At 48.7% G+C, this 25,556-nt stretch overlaps 1 long non-coding RNA gene across 5 annotated transcripts; it reads right to left on the bottom strand.

Annotated features, from left to right (window-relative positions):
* Positions 1-4,630: 4,630 nt before the first annotated feature.
* On the bottom strand, positions 4,631-10,892 carry LOC147341935 (uncharacterized). 5 transcript variants are annotated; one of them, XR_015157844.1, is made up of 3 exons: positions 10,607-10,880; positions 6,727-7,124; positions 4,631-5,016 (listed from the first exon to the last, which is right to left on the bottom strand). It is a non-coding gene; the product is annotated as an uncharacterized LOC147341935 (long non-coding RNA). The 5 variants fall into 5 exon arrangements; XR_015157842.1 differs by having other exon boundaries at positions 6,666-7,124; XR_015157843.1 differs by lacking the exon at positions 4,631-5,016 and adding an exon at positions 9,875-10,251 and having other exon boundaries at positions 6,626-7,124.
* Positions 10,893-25,556: the final 14,664 nt, after the last annotated feature.

The following is a 25,556-nucleotide window of genomic DNA, read 5'->3' on the forward strand; positions in this document are numbered from 1 at the left end:
CACAAAAAGTCGGACATGGCTGAGCGACTGACAGTTCCTTGCTTCCTTGCCTGTACCAGGCTTGGTGAGAGTGTCCACAGACCGCAGCATCCTCGCCACCTGGGAGCGTGTAGGTTTGTAGAACCTCAGGCCTCGCCCAGACCTCCCGAGTCAGAATCGGCTCTTACTAAGATCCCCAGTGAATGTGTGTGTCTGTTCAAGGTCAGGAGGCATTGGTTTAGACTGTTCTCCAGAGCCCCTGATGGTTCAACCCTTCCACTTCCTCCAAAGGGCTTTCAAGGACGGCTTTTGTTATTTTTCCCACTGCCTCCTCTTCAAACATAATCTCTTCAAGAATCTTACCTCATCTGTCCTTAACCTCCCCAGCACCCAAGCCTGCCTGTGCCGAGGTATTTGCTGTGTGAAGGAGGGAACCTGGTCAGGAAGCTGACAGAGTCCAGCTTCTTACCCAACGCTTCATTTTATAACTAGCATCTCATAGAGAGCACCCACAACTGTCCTTCCTTTTCTTCTCTAGCCCTGATTAATTTTTTTCCAAGGCAAACTTTAAAATTATTTTGTCAGATTGTAAAAGAAAGCATTTTTGGATTGGAATTAGATTTTTAACCTCTATTTTAAGTGGAAAAAATGTATCTCTATAGACTACTTAATAGGTAATTTTAGGAAGTGATTAAAAATTATTACATAATTTTATGCATTTATGAAGTTCGTGTATCTTTTTTTAGAATACAGGGAGTTTAGGACCTGGACAGCTGGTGAAGGCGATGGAAGGCATGGCCCACACCAGCACTGGTCTGGAATTTCCGCTTTGCATATAGAACCACAAAGTCACCTGGGGATGTGTGTTCCCCATCCCCTTTCCCGGTCTGCCCTTGGCAGCAGGTAGATCCCAAACTCTCCTCTGCATCGGTCGCAACCCAGCCTCCAAGGGACCTCACACAGTCACGGGTTCCCCACCTATGGAACCTGCCATTAAAGAACCCACTGGGTGCCCTGCCCCAGGGGATGGGGGTGGCCTGGGCCCTGCTTCACACAGGTCTTCCGAGCTCTGTATCTGGTTTCCCGGGTGATGTAGGTGGGTATAGGGTTCAAGATAACCTGCAGAAAACTCGTTCATCTCCCTTTCCCCAAATTCAAGCGGATTGAGAGGGCAGGCAAAAGGCACAGGAGGAAAGGAATATACGTAGGATATAAAGACCAGGGAGTAAGGGACAAGGAGACCCCACCTCACACAGGAGGAAAACAGGGAGCTCTTAGGAGCAGAACGGTGCCACGTGGAGGCGGGGGAGCGGAAGAGCGCTGGGTAATCAACAGGAGTATCAGCAGAGTTAGTCATGCGAGCGCCCCTCCCTACCCCCGCTTAGCCACAGACTCCAGTGTTTCCCAGGGCCAAAGCCTCAAAGACACATAAAAGGGATTCAGAAACTGGGTGCTAGGTCCAGAGAACAAGGACAGCGCCCCAGCAATGTAAGGGTCCCACATCATCGTGGAGCCCTTTACTCAAAAATTCCTGTCTACTCACTCCCCGTGCCTATGGGTCCTGACCACTGGCCCCCACCCCACAAGGACCACGGCCAAGGCTCCGACAGGCAGCGGTCTCACTCATGGCTAGGCGGCAGGAATTCCCACTGGGCCTGGGGAAGGATGTTTCAGTAACCAACAATCTTGTCCAGACCGTCTTCTTCGAACATGAATGAACAACCCAGAGACACCAAGACTTAACGAAAGAGAGACACCGGATCAATCAACAGAAGAACCAGCTCAGGAGGTAAGTGAAGCAATGCAGTAAATAGACGGAAAATCTAAAGGAACTATAGTTTATATTTTCAGAGAAATTTGAGGACATCTGTTTTCGAAAAACAGACTGCTGTGAAAAGGAAGCATTTTCAGCATTTTGGAAATTGCAAACATGACTGACAAATTCTGAAACTGTCCGTGAACTGGTTGAACAGTGAAGCGGATGCAATGACCCAGGAGATCCTGCTTGGGGAATTTCCCAGAATACCGTGCAAGAGGACAAAGAGATGAAAAATACAAACAAAAAGTTACAAGTCATGGAAGTTAGGGTTTTCAGCATCTAATAGATGTTGGAGAAAACACTTATCATAGGGTTTGAGATAACAGAAAAAGCGGAGAAAGCATCTCTGAGCTGATTGGTTTAGACTGCTGAGCAGAAATAAAGGAAAAACAACACACACTTGGTGAATTGTCTGAACTTCAAGAATAGAGGTTGGTTTATACATCAAGTTCCCACCATGACTATATGACTCTTGCAACATATAGGTGACCTTAGCCGTCATTCATTATTTCCATAGAAACTCTTTATCGATGATCTGAGCACTGTGCCAATTACAGGTATCCCCCCCGCTTTAAAAGTTCACTTTATGCCAGTTCACTTTTGCAAAGAGCTGCATTAGCACCTGTTTTCATTAATCGAAAGAAATCCAAAGAGGATTTTTGTTTTTATGGGGAAAATAAAAAATGAGGATAGCAATCAGGACTTGTTTTGCCGTGAGCCCTTATGCACCCCGGGGAGTGGCTGGCCCTCCTTGTGGGGTCCTGGGGTCCTGGGCCCCTGAAGGTGAGTGGGAGTCGCTCTAAGGAAGTTTCCCGCCCAGGTTTATTGTAGCCAGCACCGCCGCCTCCTCTCCAGGGCCAGGGCCTCCCTGTGCACTTTGCTCATGGAAGGACAGCAGGCCAGCTTCCCGGGGTCCTGGGCTTGTCACGCCCTGTCTGGGCGATGCTGACAAGGATGGCGGTGGCACTGGTGCCTGGAGGCACAGCCCTGGCACTCTGGATGCTTCACATCTCATTAGAGAGCTCTGCGCATCCACATCCTGATTTCCTTTCAGCACATCACAGTTTCTCAGCCTCAAGGCCAAGGGCCAGGGCCAATCTGTGGGCCAGGAGGGCCCTGACAGATGGAGGGAGTGGGGGAGGGGCTGTTCCACCCATCTGGAATCCTGGCAAGGGATGGGCTGCCTCCCAGACTGTCAGCGGAAACGCAAAGAGAGTCAGGGCATCCGGGCACAGGCAGCCAGGAGAAGGGGCTTGAGGTCAAGTTCTTCCCCGAGGGCCAGTCTTTGGGACACAGGATTGGAAGTGGTGGGGAAATGCCACCTCTGGACAGGGTCTCCAGAAGTGGGGAGGCTTGAATCTGGATCTCATGAGGCCACAAGAGAAGGACAAACCCTGGTTGACTTGACAACTCTCTTCTTCTCTTGGAGGGTGCTGCTTCCTGCTTCTGGAACGGTGAATACAAACGGCAAACGTGGCTCCCAAGCAGCTAGGCTTGAGGTCAGGGGGCAGGCAGCCCAGGCGCCGAGGCTCTGGACTAGCCCAGGGACAGGCAGGTCCCACAATGCACAGATGACCTGAGCGCCCCCACGGTGGTCTTGGGTCACTGACTGCAGCTCTCCTAGGACAGACCATGACCTGCAGCTCAGGGGAGAGCTAGACCCCAGAGCCTGCCCTGAGACCGAGGACAGGATTTCCTGGTCCACGGGGACCCCAGCACCTCTAGGCTTTCTCTGTGACCTCCAAGGAGCCCCTGCCCCATGATTTTGTCACCAGGACTCGCCCTTCTTTTTCCCTTGGGGTCCTACTCACCATCCTCCACGCATCTTGGAGGGTACCTGGCAATGGAAGAAGTTTCAAGAAGGAGAAAAGACACTAGACCGGCCACGGCGAGAAGGCTGCAGTAAAGGATGTGCGGGAGGGAGGGGAAGCGCCCCCTGAGACCTTCAGGACTCAGGCCAGGCTGCTCCCCGGGCCAGCAGGCACCTGGTCCACTCCCCTGCGGTGGGAAGTCGGAGCATCCTCCAGCACCGCCCCTGCAGCCTGAAGGGGAGCCTGCCGCGACCAGTGCTCGGTCACCAGCACTCCCCTAACTCTGCCCCAGAAGGACAATGGCCACTCTTACTGCTGTCAGCTTTCCCCGACTGGGGGACACCAGCTGAGGGAGCGGTGACTGTCGCCTATAGAGAGGGTTTCCACCCAAACCCTTTGAGTCTCCCCCAGTTTCCAAAACACAGGGGGCCCCCTTGATGCCGCGGCCCTAGTGCATCTCTGCAGTAAAGGACGGTGCAGCCCCAAGAGGCCTGGCAACGGGCCTGCGTTTCTGCAGAGCATCCTCTGCCTAGAAATGCCTTTGAAAACCTGGGAACCAAGCTGTCACGCTGACACTGAGCTGCTGCGAGTGAGGGCTAGGAAGCCCATGAGAGTTCACAGCACAGACTCTGGAGCCAACCCTGTGTGTGCGCGCCTGCTCAGTCCCTTCAGTCGTGTCCGCCTCTTTGAGACCCCATGGACTGTAGCCCAGCAAGCTCCTCTGTCCATGGAATTGCCCGGGCAAGGACACTGGATTGGGTTGCCATGTCCTCTTCCAGGGGGTCTTCCCAACCCAGGGATCGAACTCGTGTCTCCTGTGTCTTCTGCACTGGCAGACGGGTTCTTTACCACTAGTGCCCATTGGGAAGCCCAGAGCCAACCATATTGGGTTCAAATCCCAGCTCTTACCTTTGTGCAGTTAACTAACCGCCCCCCGCCCCTCGGCATCACAGTTTCTTCGTGTGAAATGAGAGAGTAGTACTGGTCTCATAAGCTGTGAGGATGAAGTGAGATACACCAGTGAAGCACATAGAACAGTGCATGGCCTCACAGAAAAGCCTCGCACACATTTAATAAAGAAATACTTGATCCAGGTTTCCAAAATCCTTGAGACCCAGGTTCAAGGCATCAAAAAAGCCCAAGAAAAAGACACAGAAATAAAATGAGTTTCTGATCCAGCAGGTGATCACCATCTTGCTTCAGAACCCTGTTTTTTCCAGCTTGAGTAATATACATCTTCCTGACTTCTGTCACATCCTCAGTCCCCTTGTATGATTATTTATTCATGCTTTTCTTTCAGTCAACACACTTCTAAATAATTTATCTTCTGCGGGATGTTTGTCAACTACCATCACTGGAAAACCACCATCACTTGTCATCAATAGAAGCAAACTGTAAAAACACATCCTGTGGAAACAAAACAAACTGTGATGTTTCTAGCTGGACCCCTTTGCCAGCCGAGGGCTCCGAGCTGTCTCTCTGTTTTTAAGAATGAAGCATCAGCAAGGGTTAAAAAGATTCTCCCGCCAGCGCATCAGCGGGGCAGAAAGGGAAGTGACCAGGGAATCAACGTCTTACCCCGGGAAAGGCGTATTTACCCACGCTGGGACACCGCCTAGAATGACCCCTGCCCCGCGGAGCGTGCGCCGCCACGGTGGATGGAGGGATCCGCCGCAGCGATTTCCAACCAGCACCGCCAACGCTCCCGGCGGGCGGCCCAGAACAGGTGGGGCGGCCGCCGCTCGGGGCTGGGTTTGCCTATCTTGCGCCCTCTGGCGGCTGCTTCTTTGGGCAGGAGGAGCACGTGCGCCCGGGGTCCGGGTGAAGGGCTTGCCTAAACAGCTGGGCTTTCTCCCGGGACCCGCTGGACACCCCAAGATATGAAGTCATGGAGCGTCCCCAGGGGATGCCCTCTCGCCCCGCCTTCATGGTCACCTCGTTGCCGTGGCCAGCGTGGGGCCGACCTCTGGAGCCCAGACCCCCTCGGGAGTCCTCGCAGCTCCCAGCGAATCAACCGGGCTCTACCCTTGGCATCACGATCCGTTCTTTCCTACTAAGCAGGGACGTGAACCGCTACCAGTTAGCCAGCTGCAAGTGGAAGGAGGGGCTGCCGCTCAGGGTTAGGGCGAGGGCGCCCCGCCTGCCCTGCGCACTCAGCGGGGAGCTCAGGGAGTGACCGGCGCGCCGGCTCCGCCCGGAGCAGGTCCGGCAGCAGCAGATTTGCAGGCGGCTGTTGCCCTTCGCGGACCCCTGTGGCTCCCCCACAGCCTGCAGGGCCGCGCGGGAAGCGGGTGCAGACAACCTCAGGGCGCCCCAGCTACCACCAACCCCACGGAAAGGGAGGAGCCGGGCACCAGGCAAGCCCAGGGCACGGCGGATCGTGAGAGACTAGTGTACAAACCCACCAAGGCCAGACCACATATAAAAATAGCACCCAGCGCCAGCCGCAGCAAACCCGCCAAACTTCAGCTTCTGCAACATCAACCCCAAAGGGACAGAACTCGCTCGGTAACTACCAGCGGCCCTTGTGTTCTCTAACTTAGGAGCTACCAGAGAAAGCCAAACCTTCTCCCCTGATCACATAGGGTGCCCCTTTCTAAGGGGTGGGGGAGACAAATTAGCCCGCCTCCAAGTTTCCCAAGCTGACAACCTCCAGTCCTGGCACGCCTGACGCCTCCCCTATGAAGGACCTGTGATGGGGAGCAGATGGTGTGAGACAGAGTGGAAGGGCTTGAGGCCCCCAGGTCTATGCCCTCCCTGGGTGGTGGCCCTGGGGTCCCCTCATGGTCCTCCTCCCTGGGAGCAAGCAGAGCGCTGGGATGGACTCTACGCTCATCCATTCCTTCCTTTTTATCTTGGGTGGCCTCAGCGTACAGTGGCTTGAAGCCGGATTTCAGTTCCTGGCCAGAGGCTGAGGTCGGGCTGCAGCATTGAATCCTAGCCACTAGACCAGTGGTCAGTGGCAAGGACCCTGGCCCTTCACCTTTGCAGAGAAGAATTCCCACAAAGACAGAAAGTAGTGAAACAAGTTTGTTAGGAGGAAAAGAGTATGGTACTTGTGGACCGACACAGAGGCGGACTCAGAGAGAGTCACACCCTCCTGGTAGTTTGAATCACTTTTATGGGGCATCTTTTCCAGGTTTCCTTTGGCCGATTATTTCGATTTGCGTGGTTCTGAGTCTGTCTGCGGTGTATCTCAGGATCCTCCCGTGTGTGCCCATGCGTCTCTCAGCCGAGATGGATTCCACTGAAGAGGCCTCTGGGTAGCCTTGGCATCATTCCTCTTTTGACCTCCAAGGAGCTTTCTAGTCAACAAGGTCTCCTTGACTTCAAGAATGAGAGATATGTGGTCTCTTATTTTTTATCCTGGCACAGCCCAATCTCCTCTCTCGATTGTCCTGCTATTGATATTTTGGAGTTTCTGTCCACAGGAAATGAACTCCAGTTGTTCACCCAGGGGATGTAGGGGAGGGCATCTACCTCCTGCCTCAGTTTATTCATTCAACAGACATCTCCTGTTGGGTAACAAATGGCCTAAGATGGTTAGATAGCATCACTGACCAAATGGACATGAATCTGAGCAAATTCCAGAAGACAGTGGAAGACAGAGGATGCTGGCAGGCTACAGTCCATGGGGTTGCAAAGAGTCAGACATGACTTATAGAATGTGCATGCTCGCTAAGTTGCTTCAGTCATGTCCAACTCTTTGCAACCCTTGCATGGGGTTCTCCAGGCAAGAACACTGGAGTGGGTTACCATGTCCTTCTCCAGGGGATCTTCCCTACCCAAAGATCAAACCCATGTCTCTTAAGTCTCCTGCACTGGCAGGTGGGTTCTTTACCACTAGGACCACCTGGGAATCCCCTAGACACAATTTAGCGACTAAACACACAAACAAACAAAAAAAAAGACAGAAAATGGCCTAAGGCTATGCACCTCAGGCCGTGTCTCTCAGAGCCTCCACTCCAGCAGAGGACAAGAGACAGCACCAACTCGAAAATAAGACTTGGAGGGGGATGGGGAATTCCTCTAACTCCGGGGATGGAAAGCCTCTCTGAGGGGTAGTGTGGCATTCCTCCTCCTTGTTTAGGGTGACTGGGGAGAACTAGGGGACTGTGCCCCTCTGCGCTGCGTGGCAGCCCCTCTCTGCTCCCCTGGGCTGGGCGGCATCTCCCAGCCGCTGCCCAGGACAGCAGTGCTGCCCACGTTGCTTTGCAGCCCACATCTGCCGCGTGCTTTGTTCCCGAGACACGGGAAGGACAGACCTGCAGCCAGAATCAACCCTTGGGACAGCAGAGCCCGTGAGGCTGCAGCCCCTTCCGGAACTGGGTGCTTTGGGGGACCCCAATAAGAAATAGCAACATACCAGCCCAGATGTGTTTGATGTCTTACTGTCCATAAGGAAAGGAATATGTTCAGCTTTGGATAGCTCCGTTGGTAAAGAATTCGCCTGCAATGCAGGAGACCCCAGTCAATTCCTGGGTTGGGAAGATCCCCTGGAGAAGGGAATGGCTACCCACTGCAGCATTCTGGCCTGGAGAATTCCATGGACCGTATAGCCCGTGGGGTCGCAAAGAGTCGGACATGACCGAGCAACTTTCACTTTCACTTCACTTGGAGAGAGAGAGCTAGGGGAAACTTGCTTTGTCACTGTGCGACATAAAGTTATTTAACCTCTTTACTAAGCCTCACTTGCAGCACCTGGAAACTGAGATGCAGAAAGCAGCCCATTCACGGGGCTGTTGTGAGGCTTCCGTGAGCTAATCTATGTGAAGCCCAGAGCATAGAGCCTGGTACTGGAAAATCCACAGCAACTGACAGTCAACTACTGGCCCTGTGTTAACGCGGCGTCTGGCGAGCCCAGGGCTTAAGGGCTGGGCAGTGTTCGTTCCCAATAAGGAACTGAGGCTGGAGAGCTTAACACAGCCCCTGTGAAGACCAGGAGCAGGGCTCTGTGGCTCCTTTTCCAGCTCGCTTCCCTACCTATGCAGGGGTCTGACCTGTTGTGGGTGTGTGCGTGCCTGCTCAGTCACTCACTCGTGTCCAACTCTTTGCAACCCCATGGACTGTATGCAGCCCACCAGGTTCCTCTGTCTATGGGATTTTCCTGGCAATAATACCGGAGTGGGTTACCATTTCCTTTTCCAGGGGATCTTCCCAACCCAAGGATTGAACCCGCATCTCCTGCATTGGCAGATGGGTTCTTTACCACTGAGCCACCAGGAAGCCCATCTGAACATATAGAGCTTCCTAATTCTTTAAGCCCAAGTGAGACCCCCCCTGTATGGATATATGCGATTTATTTGCCACAGGGGTGTATATTGGTGGGTAAATTCCCAGAAGATGAGTGGCCAACTTGGAGGTGTGTGTGTAATCCTGAAGCCGCCACTGTTGTAGTAGATGACCTGCCTCCCTTGCCATCACTGGCGCCTGCTCTCACATTGTGGATTTTGGAAAACATAATGGGGGGAAACTGGTATTTCAGGGTTCTTTTGACATGTGTCCCACTTATGATGAGTGAGCATATTTCACATGTTCAATGGCCATTTATAGTTAATTTCTGTGAATCTCCTCTGCCCAGCCTCTCCCCTCCCCCAATTAGACTGTTAGTTGTTTTGTTGATTTGTAAATGCTCTTTATATTTTAGGGAAATTAACCCTTGTCTGTGGTGTGAATTACAAATACTATCCCTAAGCTGTCCTTCAGAGCAGCACGTCTAACCTCTCTGCTAGAAACCATATCCTATGCACTCTCTTTTTAAAAATCCCCCCCACCATCTAGCACAGTTCTTTGCCTATGGTAGATAATTAATAAATGCTTGACAGTTAGATTAGCGGGGTAAAAATGTTCTTTACTCATCAGCTTCATTAAGTAAAAAGTTTAAAGCATTAGTCTCATCGTTTCATGTTTTTTGCTTTTTTTTTTTTTTAGTCACTCAGCCGTGTGCAACTCTTTTGCAACCCCATGGACCCGCTAGGTTCCTTTGTCCATGGGATTTCCCATGCGAGAATACGAGAGTGGGTTGCCATTTCCTTCTCCAGGGGATCTTCCCAACCCAGGGATCAAATCCACATCTCCTGCATTGGCAGGTGGGTTCTTTACCACTGAGTCACCAGGAAAGCCGAGTTTCATGTTATTCAGTTGTAGATGTATCCTTAAACTTCTAATACATTAAAGCTAATATAAAAGATATTAAAGAAGTGGACATTTAAAAGAATGAGCTAAAAATAAATACAAACGGGAGTTCTGACATTTCTTTCCTTACCCCAACAGATTGATTGTCTTGCGCCTCCCCAAGAAGCAGGTCAGCGCCCTTTGGAGATCCCTGGATCATACTTTGTTGCCTGTGAACTTCAGCTTAACTGCGATGTGAATTGGTGTGGCCTCTGGGGTTGGTTGTGAAATGTTTGGCTTGTCTCCCCTGATCTAACAGCAGGCATCCCTGAGATATCAGGAGAACCAGACCACGCCTGCCAGGAGTGCAGGAAGCGGGTGGAGACGGTGAGGTGCTGGAGGTGCCAGTCTGGCATGCAGTAGCCTAGGGTCTCCGGCAGTCTGAGGCTCAGCGGTAGTGACAGGCGAAGATGGCCACCAGTGTGGTTCAGCCCCAGTGTGCAATCCACTCTACCTCGGCAAGGAAACCTGCAGGGGAGGCTGCGTTAGGGACCGGCAGATGAAGAAAGGACCCACAGCCAGGCCCCAGGGTGGGCCGCCTGCAGACTTGCAGAGGCTCTGAGCTCATTCCCACGCTAGCCTCACCCACTGACAATGGTACCACGGTCCGGTTAGGGAACCCTGCACCAATGACTTGGACAGGTGCCAAGATGTCCTCCCCTAAACACTGAGATGTCAGCAGCTCACTGGGGAAGAGGAGGGACTGAAATCTCCCCAGGCCCCTCCTCGGTCCATGGGGTCAGCAGAGGCCGTGGGCACCCCCCGAGCAGAGCAGCAGCATCACAGGGAGCCAAGGTCAAGAACGTGCTCGCTGCTGGCGTACCTGTTTCCTCCTGCTGCTGGGACAGTGACCACCAACGTGGCGGCTTAAAACCACACGCTGCTTCTCTGACAGCCGGGGGTCCAGCGGTCACAGTCAGTGTCTTCCTGGGCTGAAATCAGGCGGACGGCAGGGACTTGCTCCCTCCAGAGGCTCATGGGAAAATCTTCCTCTTCGCCCTTTCTAGCTTCCAGAGCTCGATGTCTTGCGCTTGGGAGAGCAGCCTCCTGCTTCAGTACTCTATCGCCCCCTCTTCTCAGCAAATCTCTCTCTGCCTCTCTCTTATGAGGACATTTGTGATCACATTTAGGGCCCACCCAGATAATCCAGGATAATACTCCTTAATCACAGAAACCTTAATTCCATCACATCAGCAAAGTCTCTTTTGTCATTTAAGGTAATATTTGCAGATTCGAGCTTCCCTGGTGGCTCAGAGGATAAAGCGTCTGCCTGCAATGCGGCGGGCTGGGGTTCAATCCCTGGGTTGGGAAGATCCCTTGGAGAAGGAAATGGCAACCCACTCCAGTGTTCTTGCCTGGAGAATCCCATGGACAGAGGAGCCTGGCGGGCTAAAGTCCACAGGGTCGCAAAGAGTTGGACATGACTGAGCAACTTCACTTTCACTTTCACTTCTCAGATTCCAGAGTTTAAGACCCGGATATCTTTAGGGGTGGCATTTATTATTCTGCCCATCAGGGCTTCTCTGGTGGCTCAGACAGTAAAGAATCTGCCTTCAATGAAGGAAACCTGGGTTTGATCCCTGGGTTGGGAAGATCCCCTGGAGAACGGAATGGCAACTCTAGTATTCTTGCCTGGAGAATTCCATGGACAGGGGAGCCTGGCGGGCTACAGTCTATGGGGTCACAAAGAGTCAAACACAACTGAGCAGCTAACACACAGACACACATATTCTGCCCACCACAGAGGGCAACGCCAAGCAGACAAGAGGCTCTGAAGACCAGAGGGTGTCAGGGGGTGTCCAGGCTCATTTCTCACAGAGGCTGTGAGGCACAGGGCCTGGGACATCTAGTGACCCCAGGTCTCTGCAGACCCTAGAGGCTGCTTTGGGGGAGTGTCTCCGAGTTGGGGATGGAGAGAGGAAGGTGGGAGCCTGGATCCAGGGCTCACATCACCCCCTCATAGGCACCACCTGCCAGACATATTGCTCCATTGGTCCAGGATGTTGGCTGGGCAGGTGGCTGCCGAGTCATCGCCCCTCCAGCCTCCTTCTGGTCCCAGCCCATGGATTTTTCTGGCATGTTTGAGAGCAGCTTATGGGCAGAGAAAAGACTTTCAGAAATACTTTGGTTTTTAATCCCAATTCTTCACTGAGCTTTTAAATGCAATTTACAAATCTTATTCTATGAATAGATCCAGCCAATTTTAACAATCATTTTTAAGGCAAACTTTGATTAATGTTTGCAGCATTTACCTACTTACTTAATTAAACTCCTTTAAACATTTTAAGCTGCAATCAAAGTGTATTGTATTTCATTTTCTAAGTTTTTCAATTATCTGACTAACAAATCTTCCCAAGTCCTTAAGTGATCCTTATCAATCAGGTATATTAAACTTATAATTATGGCGATTTTTAAATATCAAAAACTGTTTACCACTTCATAGGATTTCAGCTTTACAATCACAGGTGGAAACCAATGACTCAAGAGCACATTTAAAATTAGAATCGCAAGTCTGATGTTAACACTCAAATCTGCCCAATTTGCTTAAACTTTCTAAGTTCTAAAAATGCCAAAGATACAAACAGATTTCTGATCTCAACACGAAAAGATAAATGCTATCGTTTTTATTTGCTTCATCATCTAAATTCAATTCTAAGTTCCTCTGGTTTAAACATGTTCCCCAAACAGATTTGGTGTTTCCTTCTTAGCTGGATGAGGGTTCTCAACCCCCAACTGGTGTAGGACGAGTCAATTCTAACACGAACTTTGCATTTTGTGAATAGTCCACAAAGAGTCCATTTCACCAAGAGGGACATTAGGGTTCTTTCCAGTTTGGGGCTCTTGGGAACGAAGCTGCTCTGGGGCCTCATGTAACATCTCAGTGGGACGCACGCTCATTTGGGTTGTGTCTACAGGGTGGACCTGCTGAACAGAGTGTGAGCATCTGCCTAGTTTCCCTGAACATTGTCAAACACTTGCCCAAAGAATACACTACCAGTCTCCCCTGTTCTTGAGAAAGAAAACCCTGAACAGAAAGGACTGTTTCCCAGCCTGTTTACCATCCATCTGCCTTGGCCTCAGGCCCCCCTCACAGCTCCCAGACCTCTCAGTTCATTGTGTTTCTGAGTTTCTATCTGCCCCTCAAACCCCTGCCACATCCACCATCTGGGGGCATCTGTGTGCTGGACACTGTGCCAACCCAGAGGGCCCAGCTGAGCCAGGCCAGGTCTTTAACAGGCGCTCACAGGGACGGGGAGGCAGGCAAGAATCCAGCCACCAAGGATGCGATGTGGTCAGTGCCAGGACTGGTGTGCATTCCCACAGGAGCTCCAGGCCCACGCTGGGGACCAGAGAGGGCAGCACAGACTTGAGCAGTGTCCCCACGTGTCCACTGTCCTTTTCCCTTGTGACAGCATCAGCCCTTTGGGGACCACCCCTCCCCTGTTTGTGTGGACAGACTGAATCCATTTCTGTGGCATCGCAGGATCCTGGCCAATCCCCAAGTATCCCTAGTAGGTGACAGTCAAACTGGGTTCTGAAGGATGAATGAAAAGTGAAAGTGAAAGTCATTCAGTCGTGTCCGACTCTTTGTGACCCCAAGGCCTATACAGTCCATGGAATTCTCCAGGCCAGAATGCTGGAGTGGGTAGCCTTTCCCTTCTGCAGGGGATCTTCCCAACCCAGGGATCGAACTCAGGTCTCCCGCATTGCAGGCAGATTTTTTTACCAGCTGAGCCACCAGGGAAGGATGAATGGGAGTTGGCAGATGAAGGATAAGAGGAAGGACCTCAGGCAGAAGGAACCACACCGATGAAGGTGAAGAGGCAAGAATCAGCCTGAACAACGGGAGAAAGGCAATTCTCTCCACAGCCTGGGAGATGAAGCGAGAATGAGCACCAGGTCCTGAAGAGGGGGACTGCAAGGCTGGGGATGTGGGACTTCATCCTAAAGGGTAACCCAGAGCTGTCAGCAGGATTTTCAGCTGAGTGACTCACTCAAATTTCCACCTTGGAAAGCTTACCCTGGCTGCAATGCTTGGGCCAGATGGAGGTGGGAGATCAGCCAAGAGGCAGTTGGGATGGAGAGGGGCCAGGTGGAGCAAGGGGAGGGGAGAGGCCTGACAACAAGGAAACAGGCTTGTAACAGGGGCGGGGCAGGTGCGGTCTGTATCGGCCCGCTCAGCCATTGGTCAGCACGCCCCTTCTTGTTCCTGTATGTAAAAGAAGCCCGAATTTAGACTAGGACAAGATGGTTCTTTGAGACACTGGTCTACCATCTTCTCGGTCTGCTAGCTTTCTGATTAAAGTCATTATTGCTTGACCCAACAACTCATCTCCCATTATCAGCCTGTTGTGTGGCAAACAGAGCAGGCTTGGGCTTGGATCACAGGACCCTCCAGACCCAGATCACAACAGTGCTGAGCTGACAGCTATGCCCCAAGTCTAGTGAGCCTTTCTGGAAAGTTCCCAGCTCCTCTGCCCTGCCCCCAGAGCCCTTCCTGTTCCCCCCCACCTGCCACTTCCCACAAGGAGAATAAGCTGCTGCCCTTCCCCTGGGACAACAAGGAGTGATACTTGCTCCTAATCCCCGGGATCTGTAAATGATACCTTATGGGCAAGAGATTTTGCAGACGTGACTAAATTAAGGATCTTGAAATGGGGAGATTATCCTGGATTATTCCTGGCGGGCCTGATGTAATCAATTGACATGAAGACAGAAGCAGAGAGGGATTTGAAGATGCTACACTGATGGCATAGAACACAGAGGTGCAGCCTCTAGAAGCTGGAAGCAGCAAGGAACACTCTCTCTAGGAGCCTCCAGGAGGAACCAGCCCCATTGACAACTTGATTTGAGCCCATTGAGACCCATTTCAGATTGGGTTTTCTACTTGCAACCATATACACTCATACTGATTCTGTTCCTGAATGAATAGCAGTTCAGTGAACAAAACAGCCTATCAGAACTAACAGAGTGCATCATATTCACTCTGAATATGACTGAAAGAGCAGGAGTGTCCTTAGCAATAGTCCCAGGACAAGTGGCTACGATATGGGAAGGAAAGTTGGATCCATGCCTTACATCACACATGGAAATAAATTGCACATGAATTAAAGAAGAGAAAAAAATAAACCCCAGAAATCTAGAGGAGACTAAACATTTATAAATGGAAAGCAATCAATAAAGATAAAGCACAGATCAAGTAGACTGTGTTTGGTGGTTGGAGGGCACAGTGGGCATGCCCCCCATCACAGGGGTTTTTCATCCCATATTAATATGACCCCAACCCCTGCAAGAATGAACACCCATACACTTAATACCAGGCCATCAAAATATGTGAAGCAAAAACTTATGGAATTGAAGGCAGAAGTAGACAATTCTACAATGATAATTGGAGACATCAATATCCCACTCTCAACAATGGATAGAGCAACCAGATGGAAGATAAGTAAGGAAACAGGATTTAACACAATGAACCAACTAGGCTTAATGGACATATACAGAACACTCCACCCAACAACAACGGCATACATGTTCTTCTCAAACGCACCAGGGACGTTTTCCAGACTAGACCGTATGCAAAGGAATTCTGAATCAATTTCAATTTAAGGGGGGTCAGTAGGTTTCCTCCACATCACTAAGCAATTCTCCAGAAACCTGCTGGGTGTATTGCCACTCAACTCAATCCTGTATACCCGGAGTAGCATGAGATCCTACAGATAAAGGGCTCACTCGGTCCCATGAGACACCTTCTCTTCCCCCATTTCAGATGCAAGTCACAGACCCAGGTTGTCCCCTGTGCTCCTGACCAACTAGCTATAGATTGGAGGTTCCAGTGACCCCCTTCTTGAACTTCCAGGTCATGACTTCATGGATTCAGCCTTTCCAGGGCCTGATTGCTGTTGTTTGGTCACTAAGTCATGTCCAACTCTTTGCAACCCCACACACTGCAACACGCCAGGCTTCCCTGTCCTTTACTATCTACCAGAGTTTGCTCAAACTCATGTCCATTGAGTTGATGATGCCATCCAACCATCTCATCTTCTGTTGCCCCCTTCTCCTCTTGCCTTCAATACTTCCCAGCATCAGGGTCTTTTCCAGTGAGTTGACTCTGCATATCAGGTGGCCAAAGTATTGGAACTTCAGCTTCAGTGTCAGTCCTTCCAGTGAATATTCAGGGTTGATTTCCTTTAGGACTGACTGGTTTGATTTCCTTGCTGTCCAAGGGACTCTCAAGAGTCTTCTCCAGCACCACAGTTTGAAAGCATCAGCACTTAGACTTCAGCACGTAGCCTTCCTTTATGGTCCAATTCTCACATCTGTACATGACCTGAAGGGGTGGGAAAAGTAAACAGGTAAGTACAGATGACGGAGATAAAGCAAAACTGAAGTATGAGACCTGGAGCAATATAGTGTTTTATTTATTTGTCTTTTTAAAGAAAAAAAAGTCTTTAAAGTGGCCCAGAGAGTGCTGACAGCAGTGCTGAGTCAAAGTCTGTGTCACAGGTCATATAGAGGTCAGGGATTAGGAGGCAAATACCAGAGAGATTCCCTGAAGAAGTAATACATCAAAAGAAGGAATGTTTTAAAAAAAACAGAATGACCAACTTGAGGTTGGGAGGGGAACAGTTGAAGATGTCCAGTTAGTTGAATCAAGCCATTTTCGACATTCTCACATAAAAAAATTTCCGTGCATAGAGATTCCTTCGAGCTTATAAAGTTCTCTTGGAAAATGTAAAGGATCTTTAAGGGTCAATTCTTTGAACTGCTCCTATTTAAATTCCTCTCAATAGCAGAGACCCACTGGGAGAGGACTTGATTGGGGTCAGGGAAACGGGATCTTTGATCAGGGACAGTTTATACAGTTGGAAGTTAAGGACTGAGACAGGGGGCTGGGGTTCTCAGGATGCAGGATGGGAAATGGGGAGCAAAGACCCAGAAGATGGGAGTAAAGGATTTGGATGAATTGGTGGGAGAATGGCCTGAACCCAGGCCACCCACTTGCAGTGTCCATCCCTGCGGTGAACCCCTTCAGGCGGCAGTGTATACTTTTAGAAACACACAAAACATCATGACCCATAATGTCCCATTGGTTTCTCTTTCTTTCTACAGCTACCAACATAGCCAGGGTGATTTTTAATCTTAATCATCACAAACTCAGAAAATGTCCCTGAGGGTCCCAGAGCACATATAATTTGAGTGTCCACTAGTTTAATCATAGAACAATCTTTTAGGCCATTCCTGCTCCAGTGATCGAACCACCACCTAAGTAACTCAGCAGTAGGCTGAGCCCCATGGGCCCCCAGAGCAAACAGGGTGACGTCATCCACAAAGACAACCCGAGAACAGAAAGAGAAGAGGTATCAGGAAATATTAACATCTGCCCATAGTGTCCTGTTGGGCAAACAGGGTTCAGGCAAAGGATTAAATTACTTTCTTGTTGAGTAACTAGGTGGAAAGTGATGGTTTCTCTTCCAATCAAGAACACTGTCCCTTTGCATCCATACTTTTAAGGAGTAGGGAGACATTCTCATTACTAACCTTCATAGGTTAATAGTTTAGGACTCCTTAATCCTCTCACAATTTACTTCTCAATATAGCTTGTCTTTTCTTCCTTGTACAATGTCAATACATTAAAATAGATGAGAAAGGTGTGATTTCAAAACGAGCACAACTTTTGAGTGGTGAGGGTGAAGGTGAGAAGGGTTCTTTGCAGAGGAACACAGATGAGTCAGTGGATAGCGGAGCTGTTAAAAAGCCTAGATGAGCAGGCAGCCAACTCTGCTGAAGGTAAATAATTCCCCAGATGAATATCCTACTTTTAATTCAAAGGGCAACTGCTTGTTTTGAATGTCAAGTTGTCCAATACACATACAAATATGACCACAATTTTAGGAAAACTTCTAAATCAAAGTTTGTGATTTAAAAAACTGTTTACAAAGCACTCAAGCTCAAGAATAGTTGTCTTGTTGTTGTTGTTTTGACCACAGCTGTATACTGAACAGGACCCTTGTGGTGCTATGTAGATAGCAACAGAGGACAACTACCAGTCTCTTGCCCAAAGAGGGACCCAAAACTCCCTTTATTCTTTTGTCCCATTTTGACATGAAAATATTCTGAGTTTGAAGTGCTGTAGTTGGTGCTGTGAAGTTAATTAATCAGAGGCTTGTAAGTTTCCTTGTTAAGTTAATCACAAAGAAAATTACATCAATAGAACTGAAAATTCTATCAACAGAAAATAATAAAGTGAGCCATACTTGGAATTGTGCTTTGACATTTCAAAATAAACACTAAGCATCATTGTTGACAGACTCAAATTTAACCTTTAAGTGTCATAAAAATGTGAAAAGAGATGGAATCCTTGGGAATGACCATCACCATGTCAGCAGAGTGTCTCTATGTGTCCAGGGCATGTATGCAGCATCTCAGATATCCATAACCACCATTCAGAGTACAGATTCCTTCTTAACATGAAGTCATGGGACTCAGAGGTTAAGAAACTTGCCTAAGGTCTCAGAGATGAGGCAAGATTTTGACTGCCATTTGTTTTTTCCCAAATCAATGTCCTTTTTAATATACTTTATTGTCTTTTCACTTATATATCAAGTTATTTGAAAAGATAGATAATCAATAAAAGAATGACAAGTAGGTTGAAAGCATACTTATCACCAGCTACAGCAGAAGCCAGAAGACAGTATAATAATATTTTCCAAGTGCCACTAATGTGAAATAATGATTTTACAAACAGTAATTGAGAGTTTACCAGCAACAGATGCCAACCAAAGGAGGTTCTGAAGGAGGTACTTCAGGAAGAAGGAAAATAATCATATATGAAAAGGTCTGAGATGGAAGAAGAAATGGTGGGCAAATCAATGAGTAAGCATGCATTATGGTAAGCCTGCACTAATATTGACTCATTTCAAGAGATTAGAAAACCAAGGTAAGGCACTTTTCTGTGGCCACTGTAGTCTGCTGCCCCACTGTAACATAGAAGAGGATGGACTGAAGTGTGCAAAGGCCACTGAAGCAAACAGGTCGGTAATGAAACTATTATCTCAGCTCCAAACCAGCCTTCTCTATTTGGCTTTGTGATCCCAGGGCTGGAACTCTGCGGACGCTTCTGCTCTGTCAGCAGGGTCCATGTTAAGCTCTGCTCAGAGCGGGCCCTAGAGAGACACTGCAAAGCTAGAGGAAGAAGAGAGGACTAAATACTTCCTGTTTGCTTCCTGTTCTGGAGAACGTTATCCTAGCAAATCTTCAGCTCAGCAGCAGCAGTTCCCACCTACAGCAACAGTGGGATCCAGGATGCAGTTGTGAAAATTTAATAAACAGAAACTTCATTTGAAACAGAGTCAGGTAGTCAGAAGGGGTAGCTCTCATACCCTGCCACTTGACCTCAGTTGCAGACCTAGTAGGAAGAAAGTTGCTACTTTCCACCTATCCTGAGAAAGGAAGAATTTCTTTCTGCCTGGCAACAGCCCAACCAATGAGAGACTGTCATACTCAGCCAATGAAAAGTCACTACACTCTGAGCTCCCAGTTTCCTCCAATGGACTCTTTGTTTATAAGAGCCCCGCCCAGCTCCCTCTTCTCTATAAAAAGGCATTCCTCTCGTTTGTTCTTAGACTTCCGTGTCATTCATGGTAGATTGTATATGGGAGTTGCAATGTTTTGCTGTTCCCAAATAAACTCATTCTGCTGGTAAAATAATAAATAACTCATTCTTCTGGCTGTTTTGTTTTAGGACAACACAGTTTTTTCTAGCACTTGCAAACCAACTTCATGCTCTCACTTTACCCCTCAGAGACACCAGTGTAGCCAACAACTCTTAGAGGTGTGGGTCCCAGGTCTAGAGGAGGGGCCCTCCTCTGAGCTTCTGAGGGAGAGACCTTCTTCTGAGTTTAATAATTACGGTCTCTACTGTGTTCTTTCAGCCCTGGGAGGGTTAGCTGCTTCCTGTGGTTGCTAATCACCCAATACCTTAAGTTCACTCTTTACCTTGTCTGTTACCTAGATACCAATTTTGGATGTCTAGTTAAGAATTCCTTATATTAAGTTCTCCCTGTTCAAATAGCTAGAGTGGTTTCTGTCTCCTGACTGATCTGATACAGTTTTAGAAATCAAAAGTTTGTATCATATACTGTCTTAAGGAAAAAGCACTTGAGTAAACTATGGGAGAATTATTTTATAACATTGGAAGGGGGAAGAATTCCCAGATACAACACAAATTTAAAAGCCATGAAACATACCAAAAAATGAATAAATTTGACTATATAAATTAAAACATTTCTGGGTGGGAAAAAATGACTGTTAGTAAAATTTAAAAAAGAAAGCCAAACTGGAGAAAATATGTATAATTCACATTACAGCCAAATCCTAATATATAAAGAACTCCTACAAATAAACAAAAAGACTTACAACCCCCCCAAAAAAAATTGACAGAGGAGATAACCAAACTCTTCATTAGAAAAAGAAATACAATAACTTTTCAAAGTTAAACATTTTCTCTAGGAATAATTTTAGATGTACAGAAAAGTTGCAAATATAGTCCAATACTGCATTTAGCTTGATGCTCATATAGTTCCAGATTTGGCCACTGGGAGCTTTTTCAATTGGCTCCTGCGACTCTTTGATAGTCCCCTATTATTGTAGGTTGTTTGGATTTTTGTTTGTGGGTTAAGCACTTCTTTAATTCTGACACTACAAGATGCTCCAGGCTTGTCTTGCATCTTCCCTGCCCCAGGGAATCAGCCCTTTATCCAGGGAATCAGCCCTTTATCCAAGGACTGCTAATTTCTTTTAATGGAGAATAGCATTTAGAAACCAAGATCCATGTGAATAACTTTAGAACGTATAAAAGTTGCTCTACTTTACTCAAAATAAGAGAAACTCAGGTTAAAGTGAAAATATACCATTATTCACTCATAGATCAACAGAACAAAAATTTGGTAGCATACTGTTGGCAAAACTAAGAGGTAAATAGAACCTCATGCTATGCTTCTGGGTGTATAAATTGGAACAGCCTCAAAGAAAAGCATTTGGCAATAGCTATCAAAATTTAAATGCACATACACTTGACCTTGAAGAAGGCAATGGCACCCCACTCCAGTACTCTTGCCTGGAGAATCCCATGGACGGAGGAGCCTGGTAGGCTGCAGTCCATGAGGTCGCTAAGAGTCGGACACGACTGAGTGACTTCACTTTCACTTTTCACTTTCATGCATTGGAGAAGGAAATGGCAACCCACTCCAGTGTTCTTGCCTGGAGAATCCCAGGGACGGGGGAGCCTGGTGGGCTGCCATCTATGGGGTCCCACAGAGTCGGACACGACTTAGCGACACCTGACCTAGCAGTTCCACTTCTAGTGATAGACTTGCCCAGTGTGAAGTAATCTCTGTGAAAAGAGGTGTTCTTTTTTAAGGCAACAGTTTATCAATTTGAAAAGCCATAGACAACATAAATGTACATCAATAGAGAACTAAATTGAGTTTGCTGCTGCTGCTGCTGCTAAGTCACTTCAGTCGTGTCCGACTCTGTTCGACCCCATAGACGGCAGCCCATCAGGCTCCACCGTCCCTGGGATTCTCCAGGCAAGAACACTGGGGTGGGTTGCCATTTCCTTCTCCAATGCATGAAAGTGAAAAGTGAAAGTGAAGTCACTCAGTCGTGTCCGACTCTTAGCGACCTCATGGACTGCAGCCTACCAGGCTCCTCCGTCCATGGGATTCTCCAGGCAAGAGTACTGGAGTGGGGTGCCATTGCCTTCAGAAAATGGTATATGGGTTTAAATGGTGGAATACTACACAGCTGTGGAAACAAATGAAGAAGCTCTTACATGCTGATGTGGAACAATCCTTAATATGTATTGTTAAGGACAAACTAAAGCACATGTCAGAACTAAAGGCATAGGATTTGTCTAAGAAGGGGGAAAGGAATATATGTTTATATGCTCATCTACACACACTCTGAGCTATACCTGAGATATAAACTCAGTTAATGACTAATATTAGTCGCTTAGGGGTGTCTGGCTGAGGGGAATGGGGAAAAGGGGATAGTTATTTTATAGAACTTTTAGGCCTTTTGGATTTTGAAACTTTGACTGCACTGCCTATCTCCCAACTGAAAAAGGAAAGAAAACAAAACTGTTTTGACCCTATACCTCCACATCATTTTTGAGTCAACTGAGAAATAATTATGGAAATTTAAAAATAAATAGAATTGAATAGTAGAAAATATGTGTGGGATGCAACTAAAGCCTTACTTGTAGGGAACTTCAGAACCATAAATGCATTTATTAATAAAGAACAAGGCAGAAAATGGATGAGCATTTCAAATGAGGTCACCAAAGAGAGAGGGGTCTTGGAAGTTTGTGGAATCTGTCTGATAACCACTCTTAGATAGACAAACTTCTTAAAAAGAATTTTCTCACTGTTTTCAAGTCTTCCTGTATTTCCATTTTAGTAGTTAACTTCTTTTTCTTTTTTTGCCATGCCACAGGACTGTGGAATCTTAGTTCTCAGACCAGTGATGGAACCCATGTCCAGCCGGAGCCCTAACCACTGGGTGGCCAGGAAAGCCCCATAAATAAACTTGATTCCATCTCCAAGTAGTTTTTAAAGAGCTTAAAGGGTCTTTAAGGTTGGCCAATAGGACTACTCACTCTTGGCTGGAGACATGGTGTGGGAGAGGCCGGTGGGAATTTCCTGGTAGTCCAGTGGTTAGGACTTGAGGCTTTCACTGCCAGGGGGGTTCAATCCTGCAAGCCTAGGAGGGCCAGGGGAAGTTTGGAGACAATCGGGGCTCATGTCCCCACCTTCTCCTACCTCCGTCGTGGGACCTCCATACGTGCCTATCCCCACACTCCCCCCACCCCGCCCCCAGCCCTGCGTGAGCATCCCTGTGGAATGATGCTCGCGGAAGGGTCTGAGATACTCGACATTCAGGAATACGGTTAACCAGGCCATAGACATTGCCCGGCTCAAGGAAACTGCACTCCAAGGACAGTGAGCTCAAGTTGGGACAGAGTGGAGAGGCCGCTTTCCTTTAGGAACAGGAAGTAGGGACCGGCAAGAGGGGCTGACCGGTGAATAGGCGGAGGGCACCGCAGTGGGGCGCCCAGAATCACAGCCACTTGTCCACCACGCAGCCCGGGTCCCTGCCCAGCCGGCGCACTTCTGGGTCTTAGAGGGGAGACCTGAACAGCCGTTCCCGAAATCTCCTGGGCTCAGAGGGCTCAGTGGCAGCATCTAACCCCTTCTGCAGACCAGGGAGGGCGGGTCTTCTTCCCCACCCGCCTCCTGGAACATTGGGAGGGCAGAAGCCGGGAGGCCGGGGCGAGGGAAGGAACCGCTGTGTAGCGGGTGCTGGAATGCGAACTGGTGCTGGTGCTCAGCAGAAGCCGGCCGGTAGCTCCCTGGGGTAAGCCCAATGAGCTGCCCAGGAATACTGGGGGGATGCACATTGAGAGAACGCTGCAGCTGGCTGCGACCCCCAACTAGGGTGGCGCCACAACCCATCACAGGTTTTACCAGACCCATGACATCAGGCGCCCCAGGCGCCCATGGTGCCCACAGCTGCGGAGGCCTGGGGTGGTGCTGGGCCCTCTAGCAGATGGTTCAAGCCTCTACAGCCCGGAGAACAGCTTTGGAGCCCTTCAAACCACACACAACCAGCAATTCCAATCTTGTGAAAACACGGAGCAACTGAGACCTGCTCAAAGAACAGAGAATAAAACACTTTGTGATTTAGAGTATGGACGAGATTGCACATAAAAGGTTACTTTCGTCCTGGATTTAAAATTTACACTGGTTCTAAAAAGTACACATTTGCAAGTATGTTCAATTTAGAATATTGCAGAAACAATTTCCCAAGGACTTAAAAGATTCTGATTTTGAATTACAGAAGGAGAAGTGGAAGAAGCTGCTATGGGAAAATTGGAATAAATGTCAACAGAATGGCGAAAATAGCAGAGCCGTGATTTTATGGGCAAAACAGATTTCTTAAAGCAATATCAAAGGCCTGGGTTGAGTAGTTACTTTGAATATCCTAATTTCAAAGGAATTTGCCTCCACTCTGCCAAAACACTTCGCCTTGTCAGAACACATGAGCACAAAGACACTTCACAACAAGCGTATTATTAAGCAAATAGTCTTTTGTTGATGCCGATAAATCTGCCACACCGACTGCCAGCAAATTGACTGAGCCTTTCTCACCTGGGATGAGCAGGACACCAACCTCAGGTTGGAGCCAGCCTCGCTCCCAGGGGCAGGTAGGGGCCGGCATGCATATTCCCAGAGGGGACGGCCAGGGCATCACGCTGGTCCTGAGGACGCCCCCACAGGCAGGAACAATTTGCTGTCAGCAGACAGAGGAGCCTGGTGGGCTATTTTCCATAGCATCACAAAGAGTCGGACACGACTTAGCATGCGTGCACGCAGGCTTCCTCTGCAGCCTTTATATACAAGGGGCTTCCTGCAGCAGAAATAAGGGGTTCTCTCCAAAAACATCCTGGCTGAGGGATGACTGAAAGAAGCTTTGGGAAACCACGCTCCCACTAACACCAAGACCAGCCAAAGAGGATGCTTGTTTCTGAGAGGGCAGCTGTGGCCAAGGGGGCATCTGGTTTGGGGGTGAATTTGAGAGCTAGGAGTCAGCTTCTCTGTCTCAACAGGAACCCTTATGTTTGCTGCTCAAGGTGCAAACTGGTACCTCGGTTTGGAGAAAAGTTTGGCCAGACCTGATAAAAGAAAGATGCACTTACCAGTGTCCTAAGTTCCCCACCTGGGGCTGTCCCTCGAAATGGACGCACACACAAAGACACACACACACACACACGGATGTTCATGTTTTAGTGAACTAGGAAACATTTGGAATGCCCGTCAATAGGAGATTAATATGGAAATTAATGTAAATTTAAACAATGGGATACTGAGCAGCCAAGTAAAATGAACAAATTAGAGCAGCATCCTTCAGCATGGGGGAATCTCAGAGAGATCATGCTGAGTGGGAAAAGCGCATTGCTGCATATATTGTATAATGCTGTTTCTACAAAATTCAAAAATGTACAAGACAACACCATATACTCCTTCCTGTGGAGAAGCTGCATCCCTGCTGGGATGGGTAGTACTAATGGAAAAGGCAGAAGCACCCTGGAGGAGAGGGCAGGTAGGGACACGCGTCATGGAGGGGAGGGCAGGTAGGGACACGCGTCATGGAGGAGAGGGCAGGTAGGGACACGCGTCATGGAGGGGAGGGCAGGTAGGGACACGCGTCATGGAGGGGAGGGCAGGTAGGGACACGCGTCATGGAGGGGAGGGCAGGTAGGGACACGCGTCATGGAGGAGAGGGCAGGTAGGGACACGCGTCATGGAGGAGAGGGCAGGTAGGGACACGCGTCATGGAGGAGAGGGCAGGTAGGGACACGCGTCATGGAGGAGAGGGCAGGTAGGGACACGCGTCATGGAGGGGAGGGCAGGTAGGGACACGCGTCATGGAGGGGAGGGCAGGTAGGGACACGCGTCACGTTGGTATACGGTATCTTCGGTCAAGTGGCTGTCCAGGGCTGTCCATTATCTTATTCTGGCCACTTCTTTCTGCATACTTGAAATATTTAATTAAAAGAGCAACAGCAGGCAGAAGACAGAAACAACTCAAAGGTCCCCAAATGTCCACCAATGGACGGATGGATGGATAAATAAAATGTAATTTTCTGAAAACACGCCTTGGATTTGTTTTAATCAGGTATGATAAGACCTTCAGACTCAGAAATGATTGTC

Source organism: Bos grunniens, chromosome 29 (assembly GCF_055505025.1).
Source record: "Bos grunniens cultivar Pamir isolate PY7600 chromosome 29, Bosgru_T2T1.0, whole genome shotgun sequence".
Lineage (NCBI taxonomy): Eukaryota > Metazoa > Chordata > Mammalia > Artiodactyla > Bovidae > Bos > Bos grunniens.